We start from the raw sequence: 11,605 nt of genomic DNA, 5'->3' as shown, positions 1-11,605 counted from the left end.
AGTAGCATGTTGTGCGTGGTGTCACGAATACTTATGAGAAACGGTCCAAATTGAGTCAGATGCAACTGTATCTATTGGTTCTACCACTTGCAAACAAAGAAAATTGGAAAGCATTTCAGGTTTGGGATACAGCTCCACTGGCTCCCATTCATTCTGGACTACGTCACAAGTGCCCCCATACAACCCGGAGGCTGTGAAAGTTCTCCCTGTGTTAGAAATGGGTGACACGTAAATTTGGTGACAGAGCCCACTACAGAGGCGGTCGCCCGCTAAACCGGACCGGACTATATCAGCATTGTTAAGCTTGTCGCCACATGCAGGACCAGATCGACCGGTTGTGAGGCCGCAGGGTAAACATTAGACACTCAGGAGCTGCATTGTGCACAGTGAAGTTCGCAGCAATTACAATGCACACACCGCCAGTGCATGGCATCTAGAAACCACCCAGCTCTCCTAGACTGAATTAAAAGAACCTGGCTCAAGGTTTTCTGTCTCCATTAGTTTTAATTGAAAAATAAAAATCCTGAATATTATTTGATCTAACATAATATGGAGTAAGTAGGAGCTACATCCTTGACCATGAGAACACACTTACTAACTTTTTAAGGTACATTTGGCCATAACACATATCCTTCCTGTTTACATTGTATATATTATTGCTATCTTTATACTTCTCTTATGTTTATATACAGTATTTTTAAGTAAATAAGTTTCTGGCTGTAACATGCCAAGTTTTCCCCGTCGTGAGACTTAATAAAGGATTCTCTTTTATGTTTCATGTATATGCAAAAGACAGCATACTAATGAATGCGTCTTATTTTGACATCATGTGTGCTTCAGTGCCCAAAATCAATCAAATGATCCCGGACCAGAGTGAATCTGTCATGTTGGTGTCGTCTGCTGTTCCGACCAAGTCGCCTCCTGTTACCTCTGTGTGGGTGGGTCTGAACAGAAGAGTGTGGTACTGGTAAGAAGCACTGACATGCATTGAAAAACTGGAAATGATGAAACTAGGAGAAATGTAGGACACACAGTGTGGAGAGGAACAGCGGAATTCGGTTCATCAGTTCATCATCGCGTTCAGGAGCTCCTGGGCTGTTGCTCTTGAGCGCGATTCCTTTTCCTTCATTACATACCGCCGCACTGCCTGTACCTTGGGTGCCGAAGGTCACATTTCTGAGTCCCCAACAGCAAATTAGAGATTAGCTCGTGCTAAACATCCCTCCTTCTGCTGTCGTCCTGTCCACACCTCCTCTTCGTCTGTCCTCATCCTCTCTGTGTGTGTCCTCCTTTTGACTTGGACAGCGCTGTGCTCTAAGCATCTCCAAGAACCTCCAAATTTGCCATAATTACTTTTGGAACTGATTGGTCAAAGGTCAAGGTCAACAAACAATATAATAATAAGATATTTCCAAAATCATAGAGACAATCTAAAACTAATATTGATCGTAAAGTAATTCCCCATCATATGATATCATAAGATATGTGACATCATGAAGAATTTCAGAAAATGATGTTGTGCAAACCACCACATTTACTATACTTTCTTTGAGTCGATGGACATTGTTGACAACACTGATGGTTCTGACTCATCATGTTTTTGTGCTGCATACAATCATATGAACGGTTGAACTCACTTCTTCCTATTATGACGTTTAGCTTTACTAGTAGTAAAGATGATGATTGCATTTTAAGATGATATCATCTGTTACTTTTAGCTGATGAGTTCAAACATTTATCTGTGGCATTTAGCTGCTAATCTCACTATGAACTATTGATTAACTATCCATCCACTATATTTAGTCTTTTCACCATATCCACAACGTTTAGCTTTCATTTGTTTATCCACTAACTTTTTACATTTTGTTTTTACCTATTATATCCTGTTTTGTTTTGATATGTCTTACATTGTGTCTCTGGCTGATCTACCTAATGCCTAATTTCCCAATTATCGATCCCTGTCCAATAATCTCTGCTTCCCTGGTGTGTTTTCGTCTCTGTGCTCCCAGTCCTCTTTGTCAGTCTGTCTGTTTGTCTTGCTGGTCTTGCTTTGTGCTCCTTTTTTTTGTCCCTGCGGTTTTTCCTTTGTGTTCCTGCCTGCCAACCAGAGACCCAGTGGGCCTGTGTATTTACTCAAATCAAATATTCTCCACTGCACCTGTCTGCGCGTCTCACGTCTGCATTTTGGATTCCGAGAACCTTGTCCCACGACAACTTTCAGCTGTTTGTACGGCTTTTATTTGCACTGACTTATCCAGTTCCTTCTCTTCACTGTGTCTTCAGGCAGGCAAACCGAGCTCCTCTGGCCAGTGTGAATGAACGTCTGATGCCCAGATGCTGCTTTTAATTTGAAGGCACACTCTCTGGTTTCCCGGCCACTGTTGTGGCTAACTGCAGCAGCTTGATGCAGGTATGATGTTCACCATGTAGACAGCATTCATAAAATGAATGGGAAGTCATGATTTGGCAGACAGCTAATAGCATGTGTGTTTGTGTAGGTGTATGTGTGTCAATGATAACACATTTTGTAATAACTGTGATTTAATTCATAATTTTTTAGATTTTGATCATTGTTTTATATTATATTATATTAGCTTTATCATTGTTGTTGTTGGGGTGGACATACACTATATCACTGGTAAGTGCTGTGTATATGCTCAGGCAAGTGTCCCGGTCTTTCAGCAGGTCACGACGACTCAGAAGGAACCAGGTCACGGCAGCGAACATTCCTGCCAATCCAGGCCCGCTGCCTGTCAGCCCGTCATTCTTCACACGGCGTCAGAACAAGCAGGGCAAGGCGAGCGCGTTCAGCAGCGGCTACAGTACATGTTTTTCTCTTTCTTTCATGTTCATCTTCAGTTCAGAAACCAAACGCATACGCTGATGACTTTCGGCGTATGTTTGAACAGTGCAACAGACAAATCTCCGTTCATTATTAACATTACTGTATGTTAATACACGCAGAGTTCAGCTCTTCTAGGTTAATTATTGTCTGTTGCCAGACATCTGAATGAGTAGCGACAGTGATTTGATTGTAGTTCATTGATGCTAACTTTACCTGCTGACCAGACAAACCTGAATTCGAGGGATACGTGTGGTGTGACCATGAATGAAAAACGACATTTTAAAAAAACGGTTCTGTGACGTGAGGTGCCAGAAAGCAGGGTCTGTCCCAGTCACCTGACCACCTGCTCAAAGATCTCACAATCCATTCTGTTGTAGTTTCCACTGGAGTAGTTGTCACGAGGACCACATCTTGCTATGACAACACACACACACACACACACAAACACAAGGCACACATGATTTGTGTACATGATCCCTGATTTATAAAGGACAAGGTGAAAACTAAACCAGCCAATTATACCAACAATACCAATCATTACACTTGTTCTTATTGTTGTGATTATCGCTGAAGGAGGAGACATGAGATAACAGACATAGGTTATAATGAGTCTTGGTTGTCTTTTTGAATTCCATGGCAACTCTATTGTCAGGAGAAACCGACTTCGCTCGGCTTGAACCGCACATTTATTATGACAGTACGTCTCCAAAAAGGTTCATTAGCACAAGATGAGTCATTATCTTGGAGTGCGAGGACCCACACCCCGTATCCAGTACACCCCCAAGACTCCATCAAAGTCTTCCCATCGACGTATGGAAGGACAAAACCCATTAATTCTGCATAAGTTACAGGAAACAAGATCGTGATTCTTTCCGGACTTTGCTAAGTGGTCAGTCTTCCTGTATGCCGGAGATATATAGAACTATATGGTGATGCAAGGAGTCAGAGGAATGGGAAGCGTAATGCTTAAGAGGCTTTTTATCCGCTCAATACACAGCTCATTATACCACTCACCTGGTGTGAAGCATGAACAATGCTTCCTGTACAAAAGTCACGGATGACACAAAAGGATATCGTCATTCACAGCTTCATGTCAGGTAATCTTTGCAAATATTTACATGCCCAGGAACCTGACAGAGGCAACACTTATAGGGACATCAGCCACTCATGAATCATTCATGAATCATTGTGGAATGTACAGTCGCCCCTCGCCGCTGCTTTGAACATGAAAATCAAAGAAAGCTCTATCGATCTGTGATGCTTTCATGGAAAGGTCAGCTGCTCGGGTGCAGCAGGTCAGGAGAAGCTCAGTGGTCAATATATGCAGAGGGATGGTGGAGTGTTTGACAGCGGCGCACAGGTGGAGGGATTTCTTGAAACTGGCGGTCATCGGAGAGGGCATGTCCTCGTTTTTTTAAATATTTGCTCAAATAAGATTAAGACAAAATTGAATTCATGAGGCCAAGTTCACTTATAGATACGTTTCATTACCTCCGGCCAAGGAAGTTATGTTTTCACCCCTGTGCAATTGTTCCTTGGTTCGTTGGGTGGTGGGTTTCTTTGTCAGCATCTTACATAAAAGCTACAGAATGGATTTTCACCAAACTTGGTGGGAGGATGGAACATGGGCCAAAAAAGAACCCATTGAATTCTGGTGCAGATCTTGACAAAGGGACAGTTCCACAAAACTTTATCACTTTCTTTAACATTCGCAGACAGCTTTTTTATATAGACATTTTCACAGATTTTCCAGGGAATAATTAATTGATCTATCTATCTATCTATCTACATACCTACCTATTGATCCATCGGTTCAGTTTGCCCATTCATCTCTCTGATCCAGAGCACGAGATTCCACGTGACCTTTTGTTGAGCACTACCAACACTTTGGTTCCTCACCGGCTCCGGTATTTCAAAACCCAAAGGCTAGGTTTCATTGACCCTTTGTTATGGAGAATCATTGACTTCACAAAAACAAACCCCAATGTTTTGGTGACCTCTTACCTTTTCGTCTTGTGCCATTGAGGCAAAAATCCTCTCTTGCGCTTAAGACTGATGAAGGTGTAGATGTAATGGTCCGACTGCTATTATATTCACTACACTGACTCAATTCACTTCTGGAAGGAGCACTACAGCGTGGCCACTTCATGACCTCTCAGAAAAAGAGCTGAGCACAAATACAGTACATGCTCCTCCTGCAGAGATAATGAGTGTTTCACCTCCTATCTTGAGTGTCTTCCAGTCTTCATTAGGTGCAATCGTATGAATGCAGCTATGCACAGGGGTGGACTTTAAAGCAATGCATGCTGGTTAGAAATGTTGTCGGACTTTTAGATGGCACTGCGGAACATCACATTGATGTTAAAACCTCACGGGAGCGGGTCAGGCGCTGCGGTTGCTCTCCTCCGGCCGCGTGGGATCCACCTCTGTGACGACAGAACCTTGTGCTAGTTGGCTCCAGGGTTCATTTGCACATTTTCATTTCCAAGAACTTCGGATCCATTATCTCCCTTGGTTATCCCTCCCAGAGGCAATCTCCTTTTGGCAGCTCTTTTTTTTCTTTTTTTTTTTTTTATACATATGGGCACCACCACTATAGTTTGAATTTCCAGCAAGAAAGCTGTAAGAACAGTTTAGTTGAAGGAGTTTGTTATTGTAAACGAAGTAATGCCCTTTTAGATCAACTTTTTAATTGCCTGCTGTCAATATTGTGGCCCTCTTTTTTATTTTCAAGTCTCTGGATCCAAATAAAACAGATGACAAAAATGTGATCCCACCAAAAGTGTTGGGATTCCCCCATACACCCATCATCCTAGATATTTTCATAAAACATTGGTTTGGTTAAATTTCATGTCTGTCAAAATCTCATATAAACTTGTGTCTGCCCTGAAAATAATTGTGAACAACATGTTGTCATAGTGGACTTGCGAACAATGATTCCTGAGAATAGAACATCACATTAGATTTATTTCGAACATTGGTAACATTTCCTCCCTGTTTTTCTTACCCAGAAACCCTTTAAATAGTCTACCCTTCCCTTTGATCTGTGCCAGATTGTTCAGACATTCCAGCGCAGAAACAGGAGAATACAATTGCTTCTCCGTGTATGACCATTCCTTGTGGTTTCGGACTGTTTTTGACTGCTTTGTCTGGACTGACATCTTGTGTATGATCCTTTGGACTGTGCCTTGTGTCCTAAACCCTGTTCTCCTGGGGGTTCTCTACATCTAGGCATATTGCCACTGAGGGGGAAAGTAACAAATGTGATGTTATTTGATAAACCCAAAAGATTTGCCTCCCTGCTCCACCGTTGGTCTATGCACAGATTTGTGCCATTTCATCAAGTACATGATAGTCCGAGATATTTCTGAGGATGCTTGAAAACCTTGACCTGTTCATGGTGATAAAGTTAAAGTCAGGGGGTCATTAGGAGTTATCCTCTGGGGACCATGATAGTCTATGCAAAAATCTAATGGTAATTCCTCTATAAGTTTCTGGAAAAAGTTTCATTCTCAACCAAAGCGTTGGACTGACAGATTGACACTACATCCTTGCCACTGGCAAATCATACATTACTTTGTATGTTCAGTTCCACACATGACATGCTGTAAGAAATATTGCAGCCTGTGCTGGTTGCTAATGGGGCTTGGTAGTTTATCGTGTGATTTTCTAAGACAAACCTGGGCTGAATTACTGAGAACCGGTATATTTACCTCAAATCTCTACAATATCCCTAAGATAGTTCAACATGGTGCTTTCCTCTTAGCAATTGAATCAGCATGATGTAATAGACAGAAACCGAAGGCAACAACACTGAGTTAGTTGCAAATAAAGCGTCTGTGATTTGCTGTAAGCAAGCCTCATACCAGATCTAAAGCAAATTTTTAGACTCATTGAATGGTAACTATTTAGTATGATGCAACTGTAAAAAGCCACCTGGAGCGAAGGCACACATGCTGTTCACTCATACACCACAGCTAAACTTGCACCACTGATAAAGGTGCCTTCACACTGTACAGCAATTAAATATGAGCCGGGCATAATTATCCCACCCATTTCACCCCGACCCTCTCATCTCCTCTCTATGGTGAGTCTCTCACATTCATCCTCGACCTACCTTTCATAGGACAGAATGAGGAACACCTTTTGTATCATTTAAACGTCATTAACGTTTTACCGAAATACGGCTGAATCTCTGGGTGACATTTGGATCCAAAGACCAAATGCACATTATGTATGAAAACTGCCTGATCCCATGCAGAAGTGAGAAGAAGAAGAAGAAGAAGAATGTCCCGACTCCACCTCAGCACTAAACACACAGGTCACGATACTGATATTACAGAACCTTTGTGCGAGTGCAACAGGCAGATTGAAAAGCAGTGTTTCACAGTGTGTTTCAGAGGTTACCACACCAAACTGCAGAGAGAAATCCGCCAGTAGCTGAATCCTGCTATGATATCTCACAAAGAAGCTTGGACCCAAACGCAGAACTCTCATGCACAGAAGACGGGAGGATTGTTTAAGGTAAGTTAGGGAATTTGTGTTACAGTCAAGGAAGCTGGACCTGGAGCACACAGATATCGAGGTGAGTGATCAGAAAAAAAAATGGAGACTTGATTGGAGCATATAGCAGAAGACCTGACGTAGTACCACTGTTGGCGACTGTACGATCCGGCCCCGAGTGGGAGAATGAGCCGGTCTTAAATACTGCAGACTGGAAGTGAGATGATGGCAGGATTGGCAGCAGATGTGCAGGCTTGATTGCCTCCAGGAGAGCATGGCCATGCCCAGCTCCACACACACACACACACACACATAAACAGGACCCACTGGGGACACAGACAGATCCACACAAATCCAGTGCACCACAGCTCTTCTCTTTGAATGAGATGACACATGATTTGTGTACACGATCCCTGATTTGTAAGGTCACAGTGAAGTGAGAATCCCTGGAGTGCAATCTGTAATCACTGCTGCGAGGAGATAGGTCTAACCAAGATTTTGAGCTGCTGTTCAGTTGCCCTGCAAAGAGAGAAAACTCATGTTTTAAATTAAATGGACCGCATGCCTCGTCCTATTCCTAATAAGTTACCCCACTGCTGTCTACCTTTATTAGTAAATTGTATCATATTACTGCACCACCTTAATGACGTACGTATGTGAAGATAGAAAAAGTTTGGTGGTCACCAAAGTTAAACAGTCGGTTCCTCCTGGGAGCATGGATGTGCCTTGCAAGTTTAAAGCTGCAGTTCCAGGTCAGTGCAAAGTGCAAACCAACACAAGATGGTGAACCACTTGACCTCTGCCCTTTCAAATTATGTTGATGAAAACAGACCGAACTGAAGTGGAGAGTAAGAGCCAGTCACTCGCAGAATCCTTCAGTACACGTGTGGCTCCTCGCGGCTGGGTGAGGACTGACAGGTTCTCGTGGCGAGCAGGGAAGGCTGCCCTTTCCCCCTGATGTGTGTAATAACCTCGACATTGCCTGCCCTGACAGTTGCAGCTGTGGTCTTCATTCTAACCCCCCTCCCCGAGTCAGACATTAATAACACTTGACATGCTGGCACACCACAGACGCTTCGCCAGAAAGAAAAAAACGCACAGAGGGATCTGTCAAGTGCCAAGTAATGCAAGGATTTATACTGACCAAATTTCGAGCTCAGTGTTACTGCATTCTGCCTGTAAAAGTCTTTCACTAAAACGTAACGCAAAGAACTATTGATACAGGACTAAAATATATGCTGTATGAATGTATTGACTTTTCAAATACATGAAATGTATCTAATATTAGAATTTAAATAAAAGTTTTTCCTACTTGCAAGGCAGCAAGATGAGCTGAAAACCCATCTGCTACCCTTTCCCCTAGAAATCCCGTTCATATCCTCATTCATAACCAACTAAACTGTTTTCACAATTACGTTGTGGCAGCAGGGAAATTGCTGACTGGATTATGGTCAGAGGTGGCATTTTTAATGAATGAATGGAATGCTGTATTTATCAATGGCAGCAGAGTCACCGGGCGGGTGGGGTGCACAGTGGGCGGGTGCACAAAGCACACGACTGTCACACCAGACACCAAGGTTTGCTTCCACAGTCCCACCTGTGGTTAGAATTATGCAACACGAGCATAAGTCCTCCGGTCTACGGAACCTCAGAACCGTAGCTGAACGCGAGACAGTTCGATCCAGCTCATAAACACAACCTACTTATATCTGCATACAAATAACATGACTTCACACTTTTAATTTGCATTGAAAAAAACCCAAATGTTTAAGTCCAAATGCCTGTGATAAGCTAATTGTTCTCTCGTCCATGTGGATTTGGAGGCGGTGGGCGTCGTTGATGGCTAGATACATTGTTGGCAGAAAGAGAAGTAGCACACACAGCAGGAGAGCAGAGTTCCAGACCACTAACTGCACATTTTTACCGTCATGTGATGTTATTCCTCATTTGACTGTTTTAACCCAAACCCCGTCACCAATCAAGTTCAGGTCCAGGCCAGGGCTCTGATACTGACAGAGATTCTGCTGATCCAGTGATCTGAGCGTGTACGACTGGTTTCCAGACAGGCTATCAGAGCAGGTATGAATGAAGAAGCAAAGCACAGAATATACTTCTAAGACTGAGCAGAGAAGCTGCTGTAGTGTTTGTATCACGTTGGGTTACTGACAATCTGGTGGAGTCTTGGAGAATGAACCAGTTCTTTAAGCAGCAGTAACTGGATCCTTGATTTCAGGATTGAGCACAGGTCTGCAGGTGAGTTGGAAGGAAACGGGAAGCCACGGAACCACGCCATATTGTTTTATTAAAAAACTAGAAGTTACCTGCACGGTGGCGTAGTGGTTAGCCCCTTCGCCTCACAGCAAGAATGTTCTGGGTTTGAGTCCCGGTTCAAACCAACCAGGGCCTTTCTGTGTGGAGTTTGCATGTTCTCCCTGTGTATGCGTGGGTTCTCTCTGGGTTCTCCGGCTTCCTCCCACAGTCCAAAGACATGCAGAATGGGGTTAGGTTCATTGGAGACTCTAAATTGACCGTAGGTGTGAATGTGAGAGTGAATGGTTGTTTGTCTCTGTATGTGGCCCTGTGATAGGCTGGCGACCTGTCCAGGGTGAACCCCGCCTCTCGCCCAATGTCAGCTGGGATTGGCTCCAGCCCCCCGCGACCCTTAAATGGAGAAAGCGGTAGACGATGGATGGATGGAAGTTACCAAATCTGGACAAGAGGGCGGAGCTAGGGAGAAGTGAGGGGTGTGTCTGATTGAGGGCTGGAGGACAGTGCACGGCTCACCTAAACCTGCGACTTGCACCCATTGGGCTGCCAATCACATGGTAGCATACGTTATAAATCGAGTGACAAGTAGCGTCACTGCCTCATTGACTTCGACAGAACTGAATTCTTTTGGCAAACAGAGTCGCCCCCTGCTGGTCATCCTAGAGACTACCGGGTTCAGACACTTCTGCAGTGGCTTCACTTTCTGGACTCGGGAGTCTGTGTCAAATTTTAAATACAGTCTATAAGGCAAAACACAAAGAGGCATACATGGGAGGGGAAGAAGGAGAGGAAACAAAGGAAAAGGCAAACAATTTTAACATCCAGCAGACATTAGCTTTTAATTAAAGATGTGTTCTGAAGTCAGTCCAGTATTCTTTAAAAATATGTATTTTGTCTTTTTTGGTCTTTAACAGTTCCTCAGAACAATATCTGGCACTTGAGTCAGCAGGATTTTCTTCCCCGGCGCGCTGATAACTGTATCTGTCACTCGGTGTTGTGCGGGTGGTGTGAAGTGGCTTTATGACAGCGGCCTCCTGCTGATGAGTTAAAAGAGGCTAACAAGCACAGCAGAGCTATGGGGAATTGCATATGTGGGTGATTATTCTTTGTGGTTTCATTAATACAAGACATAGTAATTTCATGTATAGTTAATATGGAATAAATTTTTTAATGCAGAGTTAAAATCATGTTTTTTACTTGCTACCAAAAGCCAGTCGGCTCATCTGGGATGCTAATAATCTGATTATAAGCTTAATCTTCAATTTTCAGTGTCCGTCTGAAACAGTTAGGCGATCATGGAACAAAATTTGACATCCACTGACATCAATCATAATATATTGATTAGAAATGATGTACTGTCAAGATTCTTCATCAGGGTCAACAGTAATGAAGTTCATAAAATCAACTCTGAGGCACAGCGAGTCAATATGGACCCACCTCCCCACACCCAGTCACTGCTCAATCACACAAATTGTAATTGTGGGCACTGTAATAATAATATATTCACCGGCAGTTTCCAAAATCTGTCTTGGGAGGGCAAATTTAGAAACGTTTTGTGCCGCAAGAAGAAGAGCGTGTGTATAAAAAGATGAAGTGAAACATGAAGACATGTGCCATTAGTCCAGACGTGTTCGGGACAATACCTCAACATGGGGCTCATAGATCTCCTGCTCATATTACATTGTTCTGGTACACAGCACTCGTGAAACATTGATGGTCCTGTTGAGATTTTGCTGTCTAAAGGATTAGTTTTTGTCCTGAGGACTACAGTTCTGATCTGGTCTACTACACACTGTGTATGAAGGGCACACACTTGCACTACTTGTGCTAATAAATGGCTGTAGCAGCAACAATAATTGATGATATAAATAAAACGGAATGAAAATATGATTGATGGCAGAATCTTATTTTTCTCTTGAGTGGTTTTTGAAATTAGACCCAGAAGAGTAAAAGGTGCAGAACATTTTTTCTATCAAGGGCTATAGTCGG

The 11,605-nt window shown here is 43.1% G+C and overlaps 1 long non-coding RNA gene across 1 annotated transcript; it reads left to right on the top strand.

Annotated features, from left to right (window-relative positions):
- The first annotated feature begins 839 nt into the window (after positions 1 to 839).
- On the top strand, positions 840 to 7,356 carry LOC118292374. Its single transcript, XR_004786885.2, has 4 exons — positions 840 to 967; positions 2,284 to 2,410; positions 2,683 to 2,822; positions 7,236 to 7,356. It is a non-coding gene; the product is annotated as an uncharacterized LOC118292374 (long non-coding RNA).
- The last annotated feature ends 4,249 nt before the right edge of the window (positions 7,357 to 11,605 follow it).

The sequence above is a fragment of the Scophthalmus maximus genome, chromosome 22 (genome assembly GCF_022379125.1).
Source record: "Scophthalmus maximus strain ysfricsl-2021 chromosome 22, ASM2237912v1, whole genome shotgun sequence".
Lineage (NCBI taxonomy): Eukaryota > Metazoa > Chordata > Actinopteri > Pleuronectiformes > Scophthalmidae > Scophthalmus > Scophthalmus maximus.
This window is presented reverse-complemented; position numbering and strand designations above follow the sequence as displayed.